General features: G+C 40.7%; 2 protein-coding genes across 4 annotated transcripts in view; one reads left to right on the top strand and one right to left on the bottom strand.

The window, feature by feature from the left end:
* The window catches only part of CHRM5 (cholinergic receptor muscarinic 5), a 282,104-nt gene extending 270,287 nt beyond the window's left edge, over nucleotides 1-11,817 (bottom strand). The window contains exon 1 of one of the 3 annotated variants that reach the window (XM_056546828.1): nucleotides 10,942-11,817. The gene's annotated coding sequence lies outside the window, so the exon portion shown is untranslated. Of the gene's footprint in view, nucleotides 1-8,262; nucleotides 8,389-10,941 lie in introns of those variants that run through there. The other 2 variants (XM_056546829.1, XM_056546830.1) reach the window with 2 other exon arrangements.
* AVEN (apoptosis and caspase activation inhibitor) overlaps nucleotides 1-13,396 on the top strand; it is a 770,692-nt gene that overhangs the window by 214,433 nt on the left and 542,863 nt on the right. The window lies entirely within an intron of this gene.

Below are 13,396 nucleotides of genomic sequence, written 5' to 3'. Positions count from 1 at the left end.
ACCTGTACCACGAGCAACACCAGAGAGGCAGCGGAAAGATTAGGAAGGTAAACAAGTGGCTCAGAGGCTGGTGTAGGAAGGAGGGGTTTGGGTTCATGGAGAACTGGACCGACTTCGCTGTCTGATTCTGGCTCTACCTTAGAGACGGGCTGCACCTCAATGGGAAGGGTGCAGCTGTGCTTGGGGAGAAGATGGCTAGAAGGGTGGAGGAGTGTTTAAACTAGGGACTGGGGGGGAGGGAACCTACAACATAGAGGGGGAAGATAGTGTAGATATAGAGGGGGGGGGGAATTATTAATCTACCTGGGGGTTGGGTGGAGGGAGGGGTTACAATAGTTAATAGGGATAGGCGTCATAGGAAAAAAACATCCACCATTGAATTGCATGTTGACTAATGCCAGAAGTCTGACCAATAAAACTGACGAACTGGAGTTGAAAATGTCTGAGGAGGATTATGACATAGTAGGTATAACAGAGACTTGGTTGGATGATAGCTGTGGCGGTCAACATACAGGGTTTTAGTCTATTCAGGAAGGATCGGACAAAACGGAAAGGCGGAGGAGTTTGTCTTTATGTAACGTACAGTCTGAAGGCCGCACTGCGAGAGGATATACGGGAGGGAAACGATAATGTGGAGTCACTATGGGTAGAAATATATGGAGATAAAAATAAAATTTAAATTCTGATAGGGGTTTGCTATAAGCCACCAAACATAATGGAAGAGCCAAAAGATCAATTACTGAGGCAAATAAATAAGGCAGCAAATCAAAATGATGTGATAATAATGGGGGACTTTAACTATCCTGATTTAAACTGGGAGACTGAGTCCTGCGACGTCTCCTGCCAAAAGTGCATAGGAGTGCTATAATGGCGACATATAGCATATGTGGTGGGAAATGCATACAAAGCAATGCACACCACCTGTAATATATAAGTATACAGTACAGGGAAAATAAATAATGTAGTAGAAATATAGCAGCAGTATATTAGGTGAAATTCACATCCAACAATATATGCAGAAGGTGCAAACATACAAAGGTGCACACTGGAGCAATAGCCACATGTAAAAAAGCAAATAATAGCGTGTCCAGGGGACGTCCACCCCTGCGATCTTTTCGGACTATGTCCTTCTTCCAGGAGTAGCCATCACACAGTTAGGGTAAGTAACTAATCACAATACACGTATCATATAGTTATATATTTCAGGCATCTGTGTACCTGGTTGATCCTGCCGCGTCCTGCGCCTCGGCCCCGTCCTCTCCCCGGGCCCAGCGGCGCGATCACGGATCAACCAGGTACACAGCTGCCTATAATATATAACTAATTGTGTGCAAGGAACTGCTCAACAGTAGGGGTCCAGCAGGAAGACCCAATCTCCCAGTCATTAATTATATATAGTAAATTCCTGATTTGTAATCAAAGAAATAGGGAGTGAATAATTAAAACGTAACTTTTACTGTGTTTTAAAAATTAAAGGTAATCTGCAAGTGAGCAGAGACCAGACTCAAACAACAATTACAAGGCACAGATGAGTACAAGTGTCTCATCTGATATCCAGATTAGTAAAAAGTGTATTAAATATTGCCACCTATATTGTGTGGTCTTCAATCACCTTAAAGTGTATATAGTCTCACAATACAAAGTTTCTTGACAACATATCTCACAACAAGGTATTTCAATAGTGAATCTAGGTTACAAGGTTTCTTTACGCGTTTCTGCCAAAATATGTCGGCTTCCTCAGGGGAAACCCTTGTAAGGTAGTTATCAGAAAACTCATTAACAATATGGATCAGAACATAATATAAATGTCCCTATAGAGAAAAAAGGTCCGATGCTTATGATGTCAAGCATTCCAATACACTTAGACCAAATCACTATAGGGTTAAACCGCATGTGTCCGGGCGACCGGATATAACGCCAGACGCCGCTGACAGGCGGGATGTGCAGAGAAGCCGGGATCGTGGCTCCCTGCTGTATGCAGGTTTGCACATCACCGCATTAACTGAGGGCCGGACTACGTAACTGTGAGTAATCAGAAGAATAAAAGAAAAAAGAAGGCTTAGGGGAGACTTAATAACTATGTATAAATATATCAGGGGACCGTACAGAGATCTCTCCCATGATCTATTTATACCCAGGACTGTATCTATAACAAGGGGGCATCCTCTACGTCTAGAGGAAAGAAGGATTCTACACCAGCACAGATGGGGGTTCTTCACTGTAAGAGCAGTGAGACTGTGGAATTCTCTGCCTGAGGAGGTGGTCATGGTGAACTCTGTAAAATAATTCAAAAAGGGTCTGGATGCATTTTTGGAGAATAGTAACATCGCTGGTTTTGTATACTAGATTTATAGGGACAGAACGTTGATCCAGGGATTTATTCTGACTGCCATGTTTGTAGTCTGGTGACAAAATTTTTACCTAGAGTATGAGGGGTTTTTATTGCCTTCCTCTGGATCAACTCAGTAGGGACTCATTAGGGATATAGGTTAACTTTATGGACTTTGGTCTTTTTTCAACCTTATGAAGTATGTTACTATGTTACCCTGGACTGCAGCCCTTGGGTTTAGTGATTAATTGCTAATGTCTGCCATTAACCCCATAGATGCTGTGATCAATGCCAATACGGGATTTATTGGGAAAGTGGAGGTTCCAGTGAGCTTAACGTCTGCTAAGTGCAGATTGTTTCCAGAGGTCTCCTTACCTCCCACGAGCATGAGGATGGCCGAGCTTATTTTGCAGCCAGGAGTAACCATAGAGACTTAGTGTAAAACAATTATAAAAAAATATATATTTTTTAATATATAAAAGCCCTTTCCCCAATAACAATATAAATCATCCCCTTTTTTCATAAAAAAAATAATTAATTAAAAAAACACTACACATGTTGTTCTGCCGCATGGGTAAATATCCAATATATTTAAAATATGTGTATTCTCCCAAATGGTGAACAGTGTAAATGTAAAAAGATAACAATTTCCAGAATTGCTGATTTTTGGTCACATCATATGTCAGAAAAAAATTAGTTTAAAATTAAGTTCCATCCAAACAAAAATGGTACCCATAAAAACTACAATGCAGAAAAATTTAAAAAATTAAAAAGCACTCATGCAGCCCCGTAAACGGAAAAGTAAAGTTATGGGAGGATGAGAATAGGGCAATTGTAAGCATACTTTTTTTTGTATCATTTTAATCGTATGCACCCACAGAATAAAGAAAACCTGTCAGTTTTTTTCCAAGGCAGCAGACTTTTGAAATCAAAGGTTATCTATAGTCTCAGCCTAAGTTACACCTTGTTTTAAAGCCTAGAAATCAGCTGTTCTCAGCAGCTGTACTGATTTTGACCACACTGAAAACTTAGGCCATGTTTACATGACAGAAAACAGGTTGGACATTCCGCACATTTAATGAATCTGGAGGGCGCTAAGACCTCTCGGAAATTCCCTGTCTCAGACAGTAATACTTTTCCAAGCAAAATCCACAGAAAGAATAGACTTGTCTAAACATCTGCCGTGGAAATTCCACTGTGTGAACTGTGCAGCAGAATCCCATTGAGATCAATGGGACTCTGCAGTAGAGGAATGTCCATGCCGAATATTCCCGTGGATTTCCACACAGACTTTCCACCATATGAACATATACCCTTAGACTGGCCATGAAGGAAATGAAAGGCCATGCAACCAACCTGTCTTTCATTTCATATAAATTCAGGCCCAAAAACACACTATACCAAAGGGATTCAACCATTCCTTATTTCTCATCCAGCTTTCCCTGATTGACATATGTGCTTCCTTAAATCTGGTAGCAACATTTGATTGGTACCTTGGGGAAATTAATATCCTCGACCACCATTCCTGTCACACATAAGCAACATAAGACCTCATTGCTTGCCATTAAAGGGGTACTCCGGCGCGAAGACATCTTATCCTCTATCCAAAGGATAGGGGATAAGATGCCTGATCGCCAGAGTCCCGCCGCTGGGGACCCTCGTGATCTTGCACGCAGCACCCTGTTACAGCTGTCACGCCCCTCCCATAGGTTTGCATTGAAGGGGCGGAGCGTGACATCACACGGGGGCGGGGCCGTGATGTCACAATGCTCTGACCCCCATGATCGCCAGTAATCAGACCCGGAGCGAACGTGCTTCGGGGACTGATTGTAACTGGGTGCTGCGTGCAAGATCACGGGGGTCCCCAGCGGCGGGACCCCTGCGATCAGGCATCTTATCCCCTATCCTTTGGATTGGGGATAAGATGTCTTAGCGCCGGAGTACCCCTTTAATATACAGTTCTGCTAATTTCAGACTACATAATACTGCCATATACACTTAACCTAATACCAGCCTTTAGTTCCTAAATAATATGAAGTATACAGGTAATACTCCCTGAAACAAGGCCACATAATATTGCAATTCAGTTCCCAGAGAGTTTCAGCATATACCATTGAGTAAAGCCAGTAGACATCTACTCATGCGACAGAAGTCCCTAAATCACCCTCCCACTTTCCACGCACCATCAAGGGGAATTTCTCATGGTAAGAGTTTAAGAGTTCCACATAAAGCCGTGAAATAACCCTAGCAGAATACAAGTTAGTGATAACAGATTCCAAAACAGCGTTAGTATGGCTCTCCAGCAACTTCGACCTACCCTGCGCCTCATATACATGACAGGTCTGTAAGTATGGAGATCCCCATAAGCTTTGAATATATTATTCATACACATCTGTTCCACTCAAGAAGTCCAGGGTTATGCTACAGAGATGTAAATGTTGTGCAGCTTGATAGAACAAGTATGTTCCCAGACCTTACATAGTAACCTAGTGGTGGGCAAAGTGTCAGCGGGCCTAGTCAGAGTGCCAATTCCCAATATGTGTATTGGTATATATCCCACATTCTTAGTTATGAATAATTTACTTGATGAACCTAAAGTCACCATTCCCGCTCATCCTCGCAATTGATGTAGTTGAGAGGCTAGAGAGTATAGCCAGTAGTTTGTGAGAGCCAGCCTATCTGAGGCCTTACCCGCTGTAATGTCTTCAAACGGATTCTTGCATACCTGGCCCCCCACAAAAGCTGTCTAAAGAGGCGTTGTATTCTCTGAAAGTGCACCATCGCAATCTACACCAGAGAGTTTTGCTAATTATAAAGTAGCTGGGGCATCAGAACCATCTTAGATAGATTAGCACGAACAACCACTGAGGGAAGCGGATCCAGAGGACCAACTTATCTCAGTTGATCAGAAGGCCAAAAAACTAGCCAAAGTCAGAGATTATCTGCATAACAGGAGCCAGGGACCTTGTAGTATCTCCCAGGAACAGCAATATGTCATCTGCATACAGGGCTATTCTCTCTTCAATTCCTCCATATCTGAACACTACTAGATCTGGAGATGACCGAAGCAAACAAGCCAGATGTTCTAAGACTAGCGCAAATAGCGTGTATCAGTCTGTAATACAAACGGCTCTGAGAGCTGTCTGTTCACTCTAATACGAGCCGTTGGGTTCAGATAAAGCAGCTGTACATAGGACATGAATATAGGCTCAAATCCCATACAGCCCATGACCTTCCCCAAATAGTTCCACTTGACATTATCAAAAGCTTAAGACAACCTCTTTAATAATGCAAATTCTATATAATACAGCTGAGGATTATTTTATTATGTACAGAAAGTATATACAGTATAATAGTTTAGGAATCTCTCTCTCTCTCTCTCTCTCTCTCTCTCTCTCTCTCTCTCTCTCTCTCTCTCTCTCTCTCTCTGTATATGTATACATGTGTATATATATATATATATGTATGTATGTATGTATGTATGTGTGTTTTAGTTTTTAGTTTTAAACATAGGTAGGGAATAATGATGCTATGTTTCTTAGGTAGTATGTTAGATTTTACAATATACAAGCAGTGTATGTTGATGTTAATACACTGCAATGTATGGGAATGCTATTATACACTGGCACTGTATGGTAATTTAATTATAGAAGTTTTGCAATATACTGGCAGTTCATGGTGTTATGCAGTATATATTTTATAACACACAGGTAGCCAATTTCAATAAGTCTCCAGGAGCTCAGTGTATAATGGTTTTACCATAAATAGGCAATATTAAAAAGGACTATAATGCATGCCAATATATAACAATATAAAAATAAGGTATGAAGGTACAAGTAAACCACTGATTATTACAGGAGAGCCAAGGGAGACGGTATAAGTAAACCGCTGAGCATCACAAGAGAGACAAAAAATACATGGTTCACAATTGATGGATATTTTCTATTTATCTGACCAAATAAAACCAATCTGCATGCAGGATTAGTTAGAACTCCTCTTTCATTACTATAGACAGCTAGTTATTCTAGGCTAGTGGTACGAGCAGCAAATGTCTCTATAGGAAAACAAAACCGTATCCTAATAGCTTTGCTGGGATGTCCTTTTAATGGTTGAATTTCAGCTTACGAGAAAATACAGATACTGGTTATTTTCTTTAATTCCAGACTAAGATCCATCCAGACAGTGTCTGAATCAACCAGGAAATCATTTAACATCCCAGTTTTCTATTACAATGTATTAGGAGATCAATTAAGCTGGCCATGCATGTAAATGATTGTCTGACAGGTTCTCTTAAGATCCAGTCTTCGTATTGATGTACAGTATATATGTGATGTTCGATTGGGTCAACCAGCAAATTGCCACACAAGTAGTGAGCGGACATCTTTCAACATTCAACATTGGAAAACCTTGTCTTCACTCATTGCTACATTACATTTGTACAGTATAAAAGAGCAAGCATACTAGGATCATAGTAAAGAGCTTCAAGGGGAAAGTTAGATTCCCGTAATATGCATTGTACTGTCATATTACACCAGGCAAAAGTGGTGACATCTGAAATCAGTTTTAACATGAATTCCCTGAAAGTGCCATTATTTTCAGTAGGTGTTCCACAGACATTTCTGCAGCTTGCTTTCTCTCCTGGCACGATGATAGCTGCATATTATGAGAACGGAGACAAGCAACAAGTCACAAACACAATTCATGTGTACAAGTTTGCCAGTCATTTACCTCTGCTTTCTGACAAACTGTCAAGCTGATTTAATCATTGTTTGTGGTTGCCAAGTAAAATGTAACAATACCATCAGAGAGATAATTTAGACATGAACCAATGGGAAGGAAAGAAATGGATTAATTCATACAACCAGGTATCTTTTCAAGGGGTTGGCGAACTGGATGAATCCGCAGATGTTGCTACTGCGGAAATTCTGCCATGTCAACAGAACAGCAGAATCCCATTGATATCAATACTCTGCTGCTGCGTAATGTCCATGCAGAAGATTCATGTGTGATTCCACAAGTTCTGCTGTGTAAACATAGCCTAATAGTTATTTATGAGTCAAGTGGTATAATGCATTTTTTATAAATTTAAGCACAGTGTTGGGGATTTATCAAAGCTGTCTATTTCCTGAATCAATATGGACCAACCTACAGAGCGTAAGGCCAGTCAATTGCTTCAGCATGGTCTGACATTTCAGCGTACTTTCTGCCGATGTGACTTTTTGCCGAAAAGTTGCTATTGATAAATTCAGCACCAATGCATTTTTCCGTCTAAAATTTCCTTGAATGCATCATGTACTAAAAATCCTCTAAAGCAAAAGTCAAGACTGCGACTTTCTGTGCAACAATTTTAGATGGAAAAACCCAGTATGTCCCAGAACTGTTCTATATTATCAGGTCATTAAGAGAATGTTCAGCTGTTATATTTGGTTCTGGAATGGCTAACTGCTAACCAATATGTTTACTCATAAGGCTAGGTTCAGACAACGGAATCTCCGGGCAGAAAATTTCCGCCCAGAGATTCTGAGTGCGGCCAGCGCTGACTCAGAGTGCGGCCAGCGCTAGGACCGCACGGACACTGCAGTCTCCAATAGACTGCAATGTGTTCCGCATGGATTTCCGGCTGAAGAAAGAGCACCACCATTCTTCAGGCGGAAATTTTAAAGTGGATTTTCCGTTCACAAATTCAGCTTCACAAAATCCGAAGTGTGACTTTTTGAACGGAAACCCATTCACTACACTATACATTTTAGCAAGCAGAATTTCAAAGCGGAATTGCAGGCGGAAATTCTGTAGTCTGAACCTAGCCTAAGGCTTCAACTCAATTTTCCTACACTCCTGTCACCACCCCTAGAGAAAGGAGAAAAGGCGCTCCATGTGCGGGATCAGCAGATCTTGTTAGTGGGGGAAAGGGAGGCTATTCCCAAGCCGCTTACCAAAGATGGTTGTGCGTCCACACACAACAAGGTCTACCGTGATATGAATGGTAAGGTCCACTGCAGCCCTCCTTGGTAGAGAATGGAACGGGAGTAGGATGACCGTAGAGTAGGGAGTTTGTCCAGTGCAGAGAGGAACCGTCAGACCAGGTTAAAATCAGAGGATTTATTGAATGCAACGCATGACTGATGAAGCTGCGCGTGCGCAGCGAAACGCGTTGCATTCAATAAATCCTCTGATTTTAACCTGGTCTGACTGTTCCTCTCTGCACTGGACAAACTCCTTACTCTACGGTCATCCTACTCCCGTACCACCCCTAGAGGGCTATTCTTACTTGCTATTCAGAAATTGGAGAAAGCCCTATGACAACCCTTATAAAAGTTACAATGGCTGCCGTTGTAAGCATAGGTTGCACAAAAGACCTAAATTTGTAACGGATGTTTTTTTTTCTTCTAAGAATCATGAAATGCTGGCAAAAATAAAGCCATTATATTTTAATCCAGGATAAAATGAAAATCCACACATTATAAATGTGACACTACATAAAGAATTTATTAACTCTTCCTTACCATCATCTGCGGCGGAGCAAGTGTCTGCAAAGGGCATCACCGCAACAGGTTCACACGATGAGATGTCTGCAGAGCAGTGCCTAACCTTTACTGCTTGACATTGATTATTGAGAGCTTAATATGAATCTTCTGCAGCACAGGAAGGGATAATGCTATCTATGAAGCTGAATCCATCTTCATTTATAACATATAGGCTAGGCATTTCTATATTAGACTACAAACTTTTTATTTCTACCTGAGTTTGGCACAAGATATCATGATGTCTTCTATTTTTCAAATAGAACTGCGGGGTAACCCTCATATTTATCAAAAAGCAGAAACAATATAGCCCCGAAGAGATTAAAGGCACATTCTGCTTATATTGATAGTAAGATGTTGCACAGCAGTCCATAAGTGTATAGCACAATATGCAATGGCTCCACACATAATCTAGATCATATAGCACCTTTGTGTTGTAATGCCAGTAACCTACATACAATAATTTGCATTCTGCTTTTGAAGCTCTATCCATATCTGCTCATTATTGTTCCAGTTCCAGCAATGTCTCCCATTGAAAATTAAGGTATGATCTCTAATGATCTCCTAGAGAAAAATTGGAACATCAGAGCTGCAAAGCAGGACTTTACAGGAGCCACTACCAGATTTCTACCAGTGCCTGTGACCCCCCCCCCCCCCAACACCTGTGGTGTCATCCACAATGTACCATTATGTTTTTGTGCTAGTATACATTGTATAACCGTGAATGCTATTACAAATGAAGCAGAGCCAAATATGCTACTTAACCTTGAGATTGCAAGGTTAAATCTCCTATTTTAAGCTAACCTTATAGGTCTACCTGCAGTGTTGTGCTCAACTAAAATCATGATATGAAGATAAATGACACCAAATTACAAACTTAAATACGCTGGACTGTCTTAGTTTTGCTACCTCTGTAACCTAACAGGCAAAGCATCTGGTAGCACAGTATGTAAAACAAACCGGAATGTGTGCATCCTTGTATGATGCATGATTGGACATAATAAATTCCTCGTACTTTTAGTGTACATTGAATATGCACACGCAACTGCACACGTAGTTGCCTGGCATTTGGATCACTGTAACGTCATAAGCATATTCTCCTGGGAAGCTCCACTGGGCTCAGATTCTAATCTTTGCCTGGGTGCAGTGTTACACATCTGTATGAACGGCATCACCCCAGAGCTGGCAGCCTCTTTGTGGATGCTTTTAACATCTTCATTAAAATTTTAAATGGAGAAGGAAAATCTTCGGTTATCAAGCCAAAAGCACGAAAGCCCTAGCTCCCAGGTTGAGTAAAACACTCTGCTGGCCGGCTCTCTGTCAGCAGCTTCTTTCCTCTCAATACACAGACTTAGTGATTTCTTACTTGGAGCAGATCATTTTATACTTGAATGAAAAACTTGGTATCACTGCTAAACCTAAGTAATTATTTTACAATTACACCAGTTGATGGACAAATAAGTTCCCCCGGTATTCTGGATTAGGATAAAGATGCCCTTCCAATGCTTCTGCTTAAACTATTACCACATGCTTTCTATACCGAGCAGTATTGTTTCTGCTGTATGGTAAATTATGAGAGTGGCCATGTTGTCACCTTTATGCATTTAAAGTGAAGGGGTCCCATATTACATTGTCACAGCACTTTCATCTCTACCCTCAACAGAACATATAACATTACTATGGAGAATATAAGACTTCAGTTATTCAGTCCTTCTTTGTGCCATCACTTTGGATAGTTCTTGATATTTTATAGTATTTATAATGAGAAAAGAAAGAGACTATAAAACTAGGTCCATCTCAGGCTTATTTATCAGTTACTAAAAAAAAAAAAAAAAAAAAAAAAGGTGGTCCTGCAGAGTAAAACGTGTTTAAGGAGCATGGACCATGCCTTCTATGTGCAGTGTGCAGTTTGACAAATCCAATAAGCTTGCAGCTATTCACATACCCAGATGTGCCGGGTACTATCTTATTTTCTTATGCCTTTTGAAACTACACTTACTGCCTTCAGTTGCAGTGATTACAATATCTGCACTCCTAGCCTCTTGGAAAGCAGTCTTGTCAAAGAAAGCAAGTGGGGGGAAAAAAACTTACCCTAAAGGATGAGGATTGCAGTGCATTTGTCTTGGTCCTGGCAGCGGAGGCAGCGATGTTGCAGGTAGGCAGTGAGTTCTCACAATGGCTCCTGCACGATCATTCTGTATAATTCTCCTAAGCATCCCACTCCTTGTAGTTACATATTCTCTTTATTACGATCTTGTTTATAAATTGTCTGTGTTTTTTTTTCCTGGAGTTCCCATTAATATATCCTGTGCTGTCAGCAGTGCTTTTAATCCATAGTATTTCCCTAGGAATCTCAGATCTTCATGTGAGATCCTGATAAACCCAGATGCACTGACCCTACATAATCATGTTGCGAACACATTAAAATTTTATCAAACACATAATGCTTCCTGAATTTCCAGCTCCTCTCTCTCTCTCTCTCTCTCTCTCTCTCTCTTTCACAGGCGTCTTACCTATGGGTTACCATCTAAATACCAGTTCGAGGTGCATCAAACAGACCGTGGAAGCAGCAGGTTTAGAAAGGAAATGGTTACGGGGAGAAAATGCATCTGTCACAAAATTGATCTTATTGTCATACGTCTGGCCACAGTTCTTCTTAAACTTTTCCCACATTCTTCAAGCCTTTTTCTTCCGTGATGTTCCTTCCAGACACAAATGCTTCTCCTCTTCTCTCTCTCTTTTTCTTGAAGTGCACAGTGTAGGTGGGCAAATCCCTGAAAAGCTGTATAGTCCTGTCAGGCGTGTGGACAATACCAAGCAGAAGGCACAGACAAGTGTGTGAGAGAAGCTATTCAGTGCGCGGATCCAGTGACAGCCTGCTGCTTCCATACATAATAAAACCACTAATTACTTTGCCTGATGGACAGCAGCTTAAAAACATTGCAGAAATGAGTAGCTGATACGATGCCTGATAGGTGTTTGGTGACTGATCAGCCTTTCCATGGAGACATGAACATTGCAGGAAGCTGCAGCTCTCCCGTGCCACCAGGTAGACTGTGCACAAAGTCATTTTGACACCCACTCGAGTGTTTTTGTTTGTAGAGGGAGGGTCATAGGCAGGCTTGTTTCACACTCAACCATTTCCAGCCTGTCAGCTGCGCAGCATCTCTGAGGATGCAGGCATGTTATTCCTATTTGACACACATGCTTCTATATAGAGCTGTACCATAGTTCTAACTAGATCTGTTTTTTATTTTTTATTTTTTTTATTTTGGAGGGGGATCACATTAGGAAAATATTTACCATCATGGCCTAAAATATCACTATGTCATCCTTTATTAGAAATGGCATGGAAGTTATACTCTAGTGTTCCTCAAGAGTGTAACTTTTGCTTTTTGTATTGCTGCTTCATGTAAATGGAATATTAGAAAACAATGTTTGCTTGCTTTTTTTTTTATCGATCTGTAATTGCATATTGTTCTTGTTTGTTATGGTATTGGCTCATAATATGAATTTCCATTCAGCGTATATGACTGCCAATCATGAGTTAGTGCCCATCCTGTATAGACTGTATCATCTTTACTTAAAACATTACCATCCATCTTCTTAAATTAGTTATCAGCTAAATCAGCTTTTAAGCAGGTAAAACAGTTTATTAGAACCATCTGCATATTTAATTTTCTATTTATTATTTGTGACCATGTTTATAGAAATTGTAAGTTTGTGCACACAATGGGACAAGTGCTTAAAGCCAATGCACTGTACAACTTACTGCAACTAGAGGACTAAACTGATTACACATTGTCATTGTGTAAGCATTACAAACTTTTAAACAGTTGGGGAACTGGTTTATATCTAAAATGATAGAAGGGATTTTCATTATATATCAAAAGGTTCATTTAAAAATATGTATGGGTAGGGACAGATCAGTAACATACACAGAGGGTTGTATTTTTCAGTTCTAATGATAAAAATGCAGATACAGAACTAAGTCTTAGGGGGCTGCATTGTGTGGGCATGTGATAAAGTGGTGGAGATTCGGCATTGCTGTAAAGCCAGACATACATATTGTTGGATGCCCAGCTGTTTCTCTCAACCTCACCACTAACTTGCATATTCAGCTCAGGCAGGCATGTTTATCTCAGGGAGAGGGGAATAAGTAATTGCCATGTCTGGCAGCAGTTTATCTTAAATGAGCACTGTCAGATACAAAAACTTTTATTAAAAACATTTAATAAAGCATTGCAAAACAATTTGTTTTGCAATTGCTTTCATCAGAAAATGTTAAAGATTTCATGCAGAAAAAAGCCAGTGAAAACACTGGCCACTAGGGGTCCCCCTCCCTTCTTGGACACATACAAGCTTGGCATGTCCAGCAGTCATCGCCTACATCATGGACCCAGTGGTGTGATTGACAGCAGATCCAGTGCTGCTGTGAGCACAGGGTAACTGCCTGTGTGGTGAAAACTCCTGCTTCCGTACATGCTGTGAGGAACGCAGGAGTTTTCACCACACCGTAGCTCCACAACAGCCTACATCAGAGCGC

Source organism: Hyla sarda, chromosome 11 (assembly GCF_029499605.1).
Source record: "Hyla sarda isolate aHylSar1 chromosome 11, aHylSar1.hap1, whole genome shotgun sequence".
NCBI lineage: Eukaryota > Metazoa > Chordata > Amphibia > Anura > Hylidae > Hyla > Hyla sarda.
The sequence above is the reverse complement of the archived record's forward strand: the minus strand, read 5'-3'. Positions and strand labels throughout refer to the sequence as shown.